Source organism: Pristiophorus japonicus, unplaced genomic scaffold (genome assembly GCF_044704955.1).
Source record: "Pristiophorus japonicus isolate sPriJap1 unplaced genomic scaffold, sPriJap1.hap1 HAP1_SCAFFOLD_163, whole genome shotgun sequence".
Taxonomy (NCBI): Eukaryota; Metazoa; Chordata; class Chondrichthyes; family Pristiophoridae; genus Pristiophorus; species Pristiophorus japonicus.
The window spans coordinates 76,447-90,476 of NW_027251310.1; the positions used below are offsets into that span (position 1 = coordinate 76,447).

Here is a 14,030-nt window from a genome sequence, read left to right on the forward strand (position 1 = left end):
ATATTAACAAAACACAATGTCCCACAGCCTTGTTATATTTTCTGATATCTATGTTCAGTTCTGTATACACTCAAACTCGACACTTGAACTGAATGCTCAAGTAAGTATTGGAGTGGGAACTCACTGGATAACAGCACAGCTGGCAATGTTTGCAGAATATATTCGTGACACCAAAGCACACAATGACAACCTGGAACTGTGCGGCACAGTATCCTCGGGGAAAACAGTTGAAGTCCCTGAGACGGCTTAAACCACCAACTTTTTGGTTAACAACCGAACACGCTAACCCATTGCGCCACAGAGACTGACACAAGTGCATACTGCAAGACATCCCAAACCAGGGTGTCCATCAGTTAAAGCTTCAGATTGCTCCGACCAGTTGGAACTTGTCCACTCTCAGTTGCACTTTTCCCAAATAAAGGGTGGGACATTCATTGTGGATTTGTGGAAGCAGTCTGGTCCCGCACACTGCAGACACTTCCATGTCACCACCAACCAGCTGTCCCACAACCGGGGTGATCTACCTTTCAGCCTTCCGGTGCCTTGTCTGTGACAAACTATTCTGATTGTCCAGAAGCCTTATTAGGTTTTAATTCCTTTTCAGCTCCTGACTGCGGATATTCCTGTGATTAAACGGGAACTAAGTTCTTGCAGGGACAGTTGGAATCACCATTTCTTTGCTTGGTGAAATTTCAAAGATTGAAAGTGACGCACATCAACCCCAAACCTCATCACCTACTCGCTAACCGCTACACGCTGCTCCCGTGAGATGGAAGCCCAGTTGCTGTTTCAAGCTTGAATGCAGGTACAAGCAGAACTCATTCAAAGAAAGTCCAAGTCCCTGAGGCACCTGATTATTTGCACCAAACTCCTTTGTAAAGAGTTGAGGTACGTGTGGGGTGATTTGGGCACATCTTTCCCCATACTACAACACTTCAAACATAACTCAACGGCTGTAAAGCGCTTTGGGGCGTCATGAGTTCCTGAAAGGCACTGCAGAAATGCAAGTCTTCCTTTGCAAAATTTCTATGCAATTTCAAAACTCGCCGGCAAAATAATGGACTCGTCCATGATTGGAACCCAGGACTTCTCACAAATTTCATTTAACTTCGACTCTTCTAAAGTCACACGTTTAGATCAATGAACCAACTGCTTGACAATCATAATGGTAATGTATAGCCATTATAAAAGCAAGTTTTTGTGTGTGGCTACTCTTGATTAGAGAAGCACGTGAGATCGAATCAGTGACTTTGCTTTTTCGACCTGTCTTCTGAAGCGCCGCATGATCCCACTCCGACAGTCAATGAGCTGTTGGGACATTAGTGTATCCAGGCTGTGGGTGGCCACCCCGAGCGCAGCAGAGGGGTTTCTGCATTAGTTCTGGGTGGGGACAGTATTTCCCCTTCTCTCTTCCTCTTGTCTGTATCACTGTGCTTTTATTTCTCTATTTATTCCCCCTGTCTCAGTTTCTAGTGTTAAAAAGGGAATAAAAGATGAAATGGGTGTCACTGTGGAACAATTTCTCTCGCTCAAAGTTAGATTCACGACCGTTGTGCCATGAGGTCTAGACAGCTTACCGTTGACATACAGGTTAATATATAAATATCTATTTTTATATTGATACAAATTATCGAAGCTGTTCCCTGGTTGAATGGTTAAGTTCCCGAGCATTAACCCTTTCCATTCTCCATCAGTTCATCGCAGAAACATAATTGAGGTGTGTGAGAGGATTAATGATTGCTGTAATCGCCGTTAATAACCTCACTACTATCTGTTACAGAATGAGCTTACACACTCTCCCTCTTCTCCTGCCCTTTGCCGGACACATGTCCCGGGTTTAATTTTACAAACTGGGCGAGTTCGCTGATCGCGGGGAGACGGTAGGAGCCTCTGTGGCCCCACTGTGAGGATGTGGAAGTGAACACGGTGGCTGGGTGATCCGTGACATTTCTGTAAAGGGCAGCAGAGGAGAAGGATTGAGAACTTTCAGTGTGGGACAGAAGTTGTTTCAGGTGAGCCAACACATTCCTGATCCTCCTCTCTTCTTAGGTAATCCCCGGAGTCGAGGATGACTTGCTTCCACATTAAAAATCAGTGGTGATTAGCACAGAGGGAGCTCACTGGTCAGCTCCCGTCTGTTGAGGTCGCTGTGCCAGAGGTTTCCCTCGTGTCGCGGTTATCACGTTTGCTTTACACATGCAAGGTCACCGGTTCGATGCCGGGCGAGAATATTGTGTTAAAATTTCCTATAGGGGAACAATCGGAGGCAAGTCTTGTCTCCTGGCAAATGCTAACTGACCTGCTGAGATTTCCAGCATTTGCTATTTATTCTCCTAGCAAAAGAGCTCCCTTATTCCTTAATTGCTCTTTATTTCACCAATAAATAGATAACTTTTAGCCAGAGAAAATGGATCCACCAGAGAACTTTGGCGTGTCGGAATAACCGGTGCTGTTAATTTTGACAAAAGTTGCCCCAGATTCCTGGTGTCACCAGCAATGAGGATTTTGAACCAGACTCCTAAAACACAGTGTGGGAAATGGGATATGGTTGAACAGTTAACATGCAAAGCACAGAACAAATGATTGAAGTATCGACTGTCCATCAGTCAGCATTTCTTTCATTGTACAACAGGAGATGACGGGTTAATTAATGATGCTTTACCGTGAAAACAACACAACAGTTAAACAAAAAACATACGGTGACTGGCAGGTGAGCGCTTCTTCTGAGACCTGGTGGGAATGGGCAGGGATTTTAAAGCCCCTTGTATTGCGGAATCTTCATATAGACGAACATCTCACGCTCCCTGTGTCGGCCTTGTGGCGCAACGGTAGCGTGTCTGACTCCAGATCAGAAGATTGTGTGTTCAAATCACGTCAAGGTCACTGCTCCTTTGGGTAATCCCGGAATTAATATTTTCTTTGCTGTTTGGCAATAACCAGACCCTTGCTCCAAGCTCTGTCTCACTGTTTCCCCGGTGTCAGTCAGAGAAACACCTGTTGCCCTCATTTATTTCTTGTGACAAGACACAAAAGTTCAAAATCAACCTGCAGGTGGCCATATACAGCACTGGATAGTCAGGACAGCCGAGCGGTCGAAGCTGTTGTGTTCAGTCTGCTATGAAAGTTTGGGTTTGAATCCCACTTCTAGCACCTTTTATTTTTAGTCATCAAGAAAAACTCATTTGCTTGGCACAACGATCAGCTCCTAAAAAGTGGGATCCTGCAGGTCACCTGCTCGCTCAGCATCTCCGTCTGACCTGGTGCTGAAGGTGGAGATGTTTCCGCAGTGTGGCCGTTCACACGTTCAACTTACTGTCATGTATCTCACACCACTCTACAGTTCTAAGTCGTTTTGAACATCTCTTTCAGCCTGGTGTGGGTACCTTCAAAGGGGCTAAAGTTAAAATCTACATCACACAGGATGCCAGACCGGTTCATCAAAAGGCTAGAGCTGTGCCTTATGTGATGAGGGAAAAGATTGAACACGAACTGGACCTGCGGGAAGGCATTATCTCATCCGTGGAATTTAGCGACTGGTCAAGTCCCATCATCCCCGTCATGAAGCCTGATGGATCCGTACAAATCTGTGGGGATTACAAGTCTACCATAACAGAGTCTCCCTACAGGACCAATACCCGCTGCCCAGAGCAGAGGACCTATTTGCCACGTTGGCTGGAGGAAAACTTTTCTCGAAACTAGATCTTACATCTGCGTATATGACGCAAGAACTGACCGAAGAGTCTCAGCTACTCACCACCATCAACACACATCGAGGCCTTTTTATGTACAATCGATGCCCATTCGGCATCAGGTCGGCAGCTGCTATATTCCAGCGCAACATGGAGAGTCTGCTCAAGTCCATCCTGGGGACGGTTGTGTTTCAAGATGATGTACTCATCACGGGCAGGGACACCTACTCCCATCTCCGCAATTTGCAGGAAGTACTAAGTCGATTGGATCGAGTAGGCCTAAGAGTTAAGAAATCCAAGTGTCTGTTTCTCGCGCCTGAGGTTGAATTTTTGGGCAGAAGGATTGCCGCTGATGGAATCTGCCCAACAGAATCAAAAACCGAAGCAATTCGTCTGGCACCCAGGCCCTGGAATATCTCGGAACTGCCCGCCTTTCACGGGCTATTCAATTACTTTGGGAACTTTATGCAGAACTTGAGCACGCTGCTGGAGCCTCTCCACATGCTACTCAGAAAGGGGTGCGATTGGTTTTGGGGGGACGCCCAAGAACGCGCCTTCAATAAAGAACTCAATCTTCTATGTTCCAACAGTGTTTTAGCCTTTTTTGTCCCAGGTAAAAAGTTAGTTCTTACATGTGATGCGTCAGCGTACAGGGTCGGGTGCGTTTTACAGCATGTCAATGATGCGGGTAAATTACAACCCATTGCTTATGCCTCCAGGTCACTTTCGTGGGCGGCGTGCGGGTACGGTATGGTTCAGAAGGAGGAGCTCGCGTGCGTGTACGATGTCAAAAAGATGCACCAATACCTTTTCGTGGCCAAGTTCGGGTTAGAAACCAACCACAAACCCCTCACGTCCCTGCTATCTGAGTGCAAGGCAATAAACGCCAAAGCCTCGGCACGCATTCAGCGGTGGGCACTCATGCTAGTGTCTTACAACTACACAATAAGGCACAGACCAGGCACAGACAACTGTGCCGATGCGCTTAGCAGGCTACCCCTGGCGACCACAGAAGGTTCGGACGAACAGGACTGTGAGATGGTCATGGCAATCAGTGCCTTTGAATCCACAGGTTCGCCCATGATGTCGCACCAAATCAGAGCCTGGACGAAAGATGCGTTTTAACTGGTGACAGGGCAGAGACCCGCGATGCCTGCCCCGAGGAGATCAAACCTTTCCATTGGCGCAGGCATGAACTATCACTACAGGCAGACTGCCTGATGTGGGGCAGCCGAGTAGTTATGCCCTTGCGAGGCTGAGAGGCGTTTGTCCGGGAGCTCCACCGCGAGCACCCGGGGATCGTCCTAATGAAGGCCATAGCCAGATCCCACGTCTGGTGGCCTAGCATTGACGCGGACTTGGAGCTCTGCATCCGTCGGTGCACCATTTGTGCCCAACTCAGTAATGCCCCCAGGGAGGCTCCCCTAAGCCCCTGGCCCTGGCTCACAAAAACCGTGGTCGCAGGTGCATGTAGACTATGCGGGCACATTCATGGGCAAAATGTACCTCGTAGCCGTTGATGCATTTTCAAAATGGATCGAGTTCACCATTTTAAACTCGAGCAGCACGTCCACCACTGTGGAGAGCCTGAGAACCATGTTTGCAATGCACGGAATTCCTGACATATTGGTCAGTGATAATGGTCCGTGCTTCACTAGCGCAGAATTTCAAGAATTTATAGTTGACCACGGCATAAATCACGTTAAGACGGCACCGTTAAAGCCGGCCTCCAATGGCCAGGCGGAGCAAGCAGTGCAGATCATTAAACAAGGCATGCTCAGAATCCAAGGTCCCACGCTACAGAGCCGCCTGTCGCGACTGCTGCTGGCATACAGATCTCGTCCACATTCGTTGACTGGGGTTCCCCCCGCGCAACTATTGATGAAATGAACCTTGAAGACCAGGCTCTCGTTAATCCTCCCAGACATGCATGAAATTGTTGAGGCTAAGCGCCGGAAGCTAACTGAGTACCATGACCTAAATTTGAGGGAGAGGTGGAATGAGATAGGGGACAAAGTGCTTGTGCTAAACTATGGCAGGGGTCCCAAATGACGTACAGGGACAGTAACAGGCAAGGAAGGAAACAGGCTGCTGGTTGTACAAATGGACAATCGCCAAACCTGTCGGAGGCATGTAGACCAAGTAAAAAGTAGATTCACCAACAATACTGCAGGACGAGAGGCAGACTACAGTATGGAACACACACCACACCTGGTTGGCAGACAGAGCGAACAACCTGAGGAAAGGGCAGTCTCAACAGACAGCCCAGGCGAGATACCAGAAATCACACTGAAAGAAAAACAGGCACCAAGGCAAACAACTGAACCACAACTAAGACGCTCCACGCGAGAGCGTAGACCACCTGAGAGTCTGAATCTATAAAGACAATAAGACCTTGGGGGAGTTTGATGTCATGTATCTCACACTACTGTATATAACTGTATCTTACCATGCTATACATGACTGTAACTAGATATGACTTGTAACCACAGCATACGTTACCACCAGGGGTGCACTTGCAGGAGACACTGCATACCTGTTCCACACAGGTATATAAAGGCAGGTCTCAGGCAAGTGTGGCAATTGAGAGCTGTGAAATAAAGGTGCAGGTCCAGAGTGTCCTTGACTTCAGCATGTGCCTCGTCTGAGTCTGTACTGCAGGGTCAGGACTTTACACTTACAAGCGAAAGCTCACCGGGTGGTAATATTTTCTGGAGCTTTCTCCTCATGCATGCTCAGGGGCGAGTTTGTTCTCCTGTGAAAGGTTATAAGATCATAAACATGTAAGGATTCGGAGCCGGTGGAGGCCTTTCGGCCCCTCGAGCCTGGTCCACCATTCAAGAGGATCCTGGCAGTTCCTCGACAGCAAGTTTAAACATCTAGGGCGGAGCCAACAGGCGCCTGGCTGCAATCAGCGACAAAAAGGTACATTTGGCAGAAGCCCGGCGAGGTCAATCGGTCGAGCATGAGAATCTTAATCTTGGATTCAGGGGTGTGAGCCCCACGTTAATTGTTAAAACATGTCCCATTTTACACACTGTGCTTTAGGGATCTGATTCAAAATGTTCATTGCTGGTAACATCAACAGGAGACTGGGGAAACAGTGCGACTGACTTTAGAGCAAGGGTCTGGTTATTGTGAAACAGCAAATCAAATATCAATTCTGGAAGAATGACATCGAAAAGAAATGTGACCCCGACACCCAGAAAGAAGTGTCAAGGCAGAAGGTTAAATGCTGCATTCCTCTGTGCAAAAAATTCCATTCACAAACATTTCTCTGACCAAAACTGCACAAAACAAAAATGTTCCTTTCAAATTCATTAAACTCCCGAATTTCCACACCCCCCGAATCTCCTGAATCAGATGCATCTTGTTTTGCCGACTCAATCCATGTCCCTTTGCAATGTTCTGCTTCCACCCACACTATGAAATGTGCCACTAACTTATAGAATCATGGAATGGTAACAGCACGGAAGGCCATTCGGCCCGTCGAGCCCGTGCCGACTCTCAGCGAGTCCCACTCCCCCGCTCTTTCCCCTGAGGCCTGCAATTGTTTTTCCTTCAGACACTTATCCAACTCCTGTTTGAAAGATAAGATTGAGTCTGCCTCCAGTACATTCCAGATCCTAACCACTCGCTGCTATATAGCCAGCTCCTGTTCCTATGTGTAAAGTCTGGGAAACACTGGACCAATTCCTACCACATTCACAGCCTTCCTAAATATAGCACTGTCATTCTATTCTCGTAAAACCAGCTCCTGAAGTATAGTCCAGCTGTGTAGGTTAAAGCTCTGGTTATTTCCTAACATTACTTCAAATGCAGTGTTTCCGTAGTGTAGTGGTTGTCACATTTGCCTCACACGCGAAATGTTCCTGGTTCAAAATTGGGTGGAAACATTTTGAAAACTTGCTCAATTAAATATTGGAAAAAATGGATTGATTCATATTCGTGGTTCAATATTAACAAAACACAATGTCCCACAACCTTGTAAAATTTTCTGATATCATTGTACAGTTCTGTATACACTCAAACTCTACACTTGAACTGAATGCTCATAGAAGTATTGGAGTGGGAACTCACTGGACAACAGCACAGCTGGTAATGTTTGCGGAATATGTTTGTGCAATCAAAACGCACAATGACAAATTGGAACCGCGCGGCACCGAATCCTCGGGGAAAACAGAGTTAAAAACTTCGCCTTTTGGTGGGCTCGAACCACCAACTTTTAGGTTAATAGCCCAACGCGCCAAACCATTGCGTCACAGAGACTGACGCAAGTGCACACTGCACGACATCCAAAACCAGGGTGTCAGTCAGTTAAACCTTCAGATTGCTCCGACCTGGATGGAACTTGTCCACTCTCAGTTGTACTTTTCCCAAATAAAGGGTGGACATTCAGTGTGGATGTATGGAAGCAGTCTGGTCCCGCACACTGCAGACACTTCCATGTCACCGCCAACCAGCTCTCCCACAACCGGTGTGATCTACCTTACAGCCTTCCGGTGCCTTGTCTGTGACGAAGTATTCTGATTGTCCCGAAGACGGTATTCGGTTTTAATTCCTTTTCTGCTCCCGACTGCAGATATTCCTGTGAATAAACGCGAACAAAGTGCTTACAGGGTCAGTTCGATTGACCGTTTCTTTGCTTGGTGAAATTTCAAAGATTGAAAGCGACGCACATCAACCCCAGAAAATGCTGGAAACACTCAGCAGGTCGGGCAGTATCTGTGGAGGTGGGGAATTGGGAATAATCGATTGGTTTGTTTGCGGCTTTGATCTGCTGCTGGGAAGTGAGGCAGCGCTGCAGGATGCTTTTTTTCGAGGTGTCAGCAGAGGTTTCCGTCGTGTAACGGTTATCACGTTCGCCACACATGTGAAATATCCTCGGTTTGAGCACGGACAGAAACATTGTTTTGGAGAATATTTTTCTGTGGAATACATTTTTTAAAAGTAGCCCCAGGTTCCTTGTATCATGAGCGATGGGCATTTTAACTCACTCTCCTAAAATACAGTGTGTGTAAAATCAGATAGGGGATAAAACTTCGTCAATGATTAAAGTTCCTTAACTCATTAAAGTTCAGTTCTTGAAGTTTCCATCAATTCATTTCATAAACATAATTGAAGTGTGTGAGAGAATTAATAATGGGCTTTAATCGTTAAGGACCCCATTACTTTGTTATAGACCCAGGTTACACACTCTCTTGCTTCTGAAAGAGTTGAGATCCATGTGGGGGTGATTTGGGCACATCTTTCCCCACATTACAAGTATGTCAGGAAATCAACCACCCAAAGCCCTTTCATTAACCACAGGGGTTCCCGCAATTGTCTGGTCTCAAAGCGGTTTTAGTAAGTGCCAATATCTCTTGTCCATTTCCCGGTGTTTCCTGATTCTGTCGGTCTCCCTGGCTCTCTTCAATCTGTGTGTGGCCATCTACAGATTGGATTTCAATAAATACCTGTGTTTGTGTTTTCAATAACAACAGAAAATGTTTCTTATATATTTCTTATGTTCTCTCCAAATCCTAGATATCCTTCCTAAATTGTGGTGCCCAGAACTGGAAACAGGATCCAACTGAGGCCTAAGCAGGGATTTATAAAGCTTTGGTGTAAGTTCCTCACCGGTGTAATCTATTTCACGTTATAAAGCCAAGGGCCCTGTATTCTTTTTTAATAACCTTATCAACTTGTCTACCCACCTTCAAATATTGCTGTGTGTAAATCTCTCGGTCACTCTGTTTCTGCATCCCCTTTAAAACAACACCATTTAGTTGAAGTTTCCACAGATCACCACCGTGTGTTTCCCAGACCTTACACAGAGGGACATAGGAACAGGAGGAGGCCATTTTGCCCCTCGAGCCTGTTCCACCATTCAGTGAGATCATGGCTGATCTGATCTTGGCCTCAGCTCCACTTCCCTACCAACGCCGCCTAACCCTTGACTCCCATATCGTTCAAAAATCTGTCTACCTCCACCTTAAATATATTCAATGACCGAGCCTTCACAGCTCTCAGGGGTAGAAATACAAAGATTCACGCCCCTCTGAGGGAAGAAATTCCTCCTCATCCCCATTTTAAATGGGCAACCCCTTATTCTGAAACTATGTCCCCTCGTTCTAGATTCCCCCACGAGGGGAAACATCCTCTCTGCATCTACCCTGTCTAGCCCCCTCAGAATCTTACACCTTTCAAAGATATCATCTCTCACTCTGCTAATCTCCAATAGGTAGATCCAACCAGTATTCATAAGACAACCTTGTGAACCTTCTGTGAAATGCCCCCAATGTAAGTTTATCCCTCCTGAAATGAGGAGAGCAAAACTGTACGCAGTACTCCAGGTGTGGTTTCAACTCTGCTCTGTACAGTTGTAGCAGGACTTCCGTACTTTTATATTCCATCCCCCTTGAAATAAAGGCCAACTTTCCATTTGCCTTCCTAATTACTTGCTGTATCTGCATGCTAACTTTTTGTGATCAGGAAGGCCAATGGTATCTTGGCCTTTATTGCAAAGGGGATGGAGTATAAAAGCAGGGAAGTCCTGCGACAGCTGTATAACGTATTGGTGAGGCCACACCTGAAATACTGCATGCAGTTTTGTTTTCCATATTTATGAAAGGCTATACTTGCTTTGGAGGCAGTTCAGATAAGGTTCACTAGTTTGATTCTGGAGATGAGGGGGTTGACTTATGAGGAAAGGTTGAGTAGGTTGGGCCTCTACTCATTGGAATTCAGAAGAATGAGAGGTGATCTTATCGAAACGTGTAAGATTATGAGGGGGCTTGAGAAGGTGGATGCAGAGAGGATGTTTCCACTGATGGGGACACTAGAACTAGAGGGCATGATCTTAGAATAAGGGGCCACCCATTTAAAACTGAGATGAGGAGAAATTTCTTCTCTCAGAGGGTTGTAAAACTGTGGAATTCCCTGCCACAGTGAGCTGTGGAAGCTGGGACATTGAATAAATTTAAGAGAGAAATAGACAGCTTTTTAAATGAGAAGGGGATAAGGGGTTATGGGGAGCGGGCAGTGAAGTCGAGCTGAGTCCATGATCGGATAAGCCATGATCTTATTGAATGGCGGAGCAGGCTCGAGGGGCCGTATGGCCTACTACTGCTCCTATTTCTTATGTTCTTCTGTAAAAGGACTCCCAGATCCCTCTGCTCGACAGCATTTTGTAATCTCTCCCCATTTAAGTAATTATTAGCTTTTTTTGTTTTACCGACCAAAGTGGATAACCTCATATTTCCCACATTATACTGCAGCTGCCAATTTTTTCCTCACTCACTGACCCTATCGATATCGCTTTGCAGATTGTTTGCGTCCTCCTCACAACTTGCTTTCCCCCCATAGCTTTGTATCAGCACTAAATTTGTCTACATTACAAACATGCAGAGCCCAGAACAAATTATTTTGCACCCTGGCGATGTTTTCCCATTGCCTTTGAAGGCGTATATCGCAGATTACCCAGAATGAAACCGTACATTTAAGATTTATACTATGAGGGAAAATTGCACCTTATTCTATTCGTTCGAGGTGTTTCATTAATTGATTTGACATGCTGTATTTGTTTGAGGTGCTGTGGAAAAATGGATCCTTACTCATTGCTGACTCTAAGTTAGAACAAATGAGTGTTCGACAGTAAAATGAGCACTGCACTTTAATTGAGAATTACATATCCAGAGTTATAGTAGGCAGCCGCATACCGCAGTGAAGTAGAGCAGACCCGAGAGACTCAGCTAACATTTGGAAAGTAATCACTGATTTAACACAGAAGAGTGCAAAACATTCATCAGAACAATATACAATCAATACAATGCGTCTGATTGTGTTTGAAGGAACACGGCCATTGGAGAGAGAGCATCGATTCCAATTACATTATATAATAAGTCTGATCGACATTTTCCAGTTTTGGGACGTTTAGCTTCAATTTCGGAATTTTGCATTTAAACATATTCCATGTCATGAGGGACTCAAATCAGCGGCCGTAATGTGTTTGTTCAAACAACTGAAACTAATTTCAACTCTGTTGCATCTTGACTGTCCCAGTGGGGAGCCCACAGGATATAATTGAAAGGCTCCGGGAATATTACAGAGTTTAATTCAGAGAGATTGCCGAAAGCATGAAGAGGCAGCATCGCTTAACACAGAAAATGCCTGATACGTCCTTACTACACAGTATAAATACACATGAGGCCCATGCTTGAGAGAAGGTCAGTCTGTGACCTGTCCTTTATTCCATAGCACTCAAGTGATGAAGGTGGGTGGAGCTTCCCCTTTTATACCTGAATGTCCAGGTTAGAAGTATCTCCCACCTTGTGGTCAGTGTTCTCACGGTGTACAACTTAGGTCAGTTTATGCATTGGTTACAATGCTGGTTGAATACATGACATCACCTCCTACCCCAAAGTCTTATTGGGATCACAGGTTGAGTCTCTCTGGTGGTTTACGCTCCCTTGTAGAGCGCCTGAGTTGGGGCTCCAGTTGTTGGGCGCTGGCCTGAGTGTCTGCTGTTTGCAGTGCTCAGGCCTGTCCGGACTGCCCACAGTGACTGGGCTCTCCTCCCTTTGGTTCCGGTGTTCGGTCACCTGTGGTGGAGTGAACTCTATATCGTTCTCTTCCTCTGCTTCTTCTATGGGGTTGCTGAACCACCTTTTTGTTTGATCCACATGTTTGCGGCAGATTTGTCCATTGGTAAGTTTAACGACCAGAAAGCTATTTCCTCTTTGGCAACCACAGTGCCTGCGAGTCATTTGGGCCCTGCAGCGTAGTTGAGGACAAAAACAGGATCATTTACATCAATACATCATGCCCTCGCATTCCTGTCATGGTAGTAATATTGTGACTGGCGCCTGCTCTCGACAATTTCTTTCATGGTGGGGTGTATAAGGGATAATCGGGTTTTGAGCGTCCTTTTCATTAGTAGCTCTGCCGGTGGAACCCCTGTGAGCGAGTGTGGTCGGGATCTAAAGGCCAACAGGAGGCGTGATAAGCGGGTTTGTAGGGAACCCCCTTGGAATCTGAGCCTCCCCTGTTTGATTATCTGCACTGCTCGTTCTGCCTGGCTGTTTGAGGCCGGCTTGAACAGTGCCGTTCTAACATGGTTAATTCCATTGCCTGCCATGAAGTCCTGGAATTCAGTGCTTGTAAAGCATGGGCCATTGTCACTGACCAAGATGTCCGCGAGACTGTGGGCGGCGAACATTGCCCGTAGACTTTCTACCGTGGCAGAGGATGTGCTTGAATTTAAAATGGCACACTCGATCCATTTGGAGTAGGCTTCTACTACAACCAAAAACATTTTCCCCATGAAAGGACCTGCGTAGTCCACATGGATGCGTGACCAAGGCTTGGCCAGGGGCTAAGGGTGTCTTCCCTGGGCGCATGGCCCAGCTGGGCACATGTGTTGCACCTGCGAACATAAAGTTCCAGATCTGCGTCTATCCCTGGCCACCAAACGTGTGACCTGGCAATTGCCTTCATCGTGACAATGCCCGGGTGCCCATTGTGGAGTTCTCTGATGAACACCTCTCTGCCCATCTGGGGAATGACTACGCGGTTTCCCCACAGTAGGCAATCGGCTTGAATCGAGAGTTCATCCCTGCCCCTGTGAAATGGTTTAAATTCCTCAGGGCATGCCCTGTACGTGGCTGCCCAGTCCCCATTCAGGACACATTTCTTGACTATAGACAACAGCGGGTCTCTATTTGTCCAGACATTAATCTGACGGGCTGTCACTGGTGAGCCTTTGCTTCCGAAAGCTTCAACAGCCATGACCATCTCAGCACCATGCTCGGTAGCCCCCTCAGTGGTGGCTAGTGGGAGCCTGCTGAGTGCATCGGCGCAGTTTTCAGTGCCCGGTCTGTGCCGAATTGTGTAGTCATAGGCAGCTAACGTGAGTGCCCACCTCTGTATGCGGGCCGATGCGTTTGCATTTCTAGCCTTGTTGTCGGCCAAAAGGGACGTTCGGGGTTTGTGATCTGTCTCCAGCTCAAATTTCCTGCCAAACAGGTACTGGTGCATTTTCTTTACCACATATACACATGCGAGCGCCTCCTTTTCTACCATCCCGTAGCCCCTTTCTGCCTGGGACAGACGTCTGGAGGCATAAGCTACCGGCTGTAACTGACCCTTGGCATTGACATGCTGCAACACACACCCGACACCATAGGACGACAGATCGCACGTTAACACAAGTTTCTTACATGGGTCATATAGCGTTAACAGATTGTTGGAACATAACAAATTGCGTGCTCTATTAAAAGCCCTTTCCTGGCTGTCCCCCCAGACCCATTCACGACCTTTGCATAGGAGCACGTGCAGCGGCTCCAGCAGCGTGCTCAATTT

The 14,030-nt window shown here is 46.7% G+C and overlaps 1 non-coding gene across 1 annotated transcript; it reads left to right on the forward strand.

Moving 5' to 3' along the window:
• Positions 1-2,811: 2,811 nt before the first annotated feature.
• Positions 2,812-2,883, forward strand: trnaw-cca (transfer RNA tryptophan (anticodon CCA)). Its single transcript has one exon. It is a non-coding gene; the product is annotated as a tRNA-Trp (tRNA).
• The last annotated feature ends 11,147 nt before the right edge of the window (positions 2,884-14,030 follow it).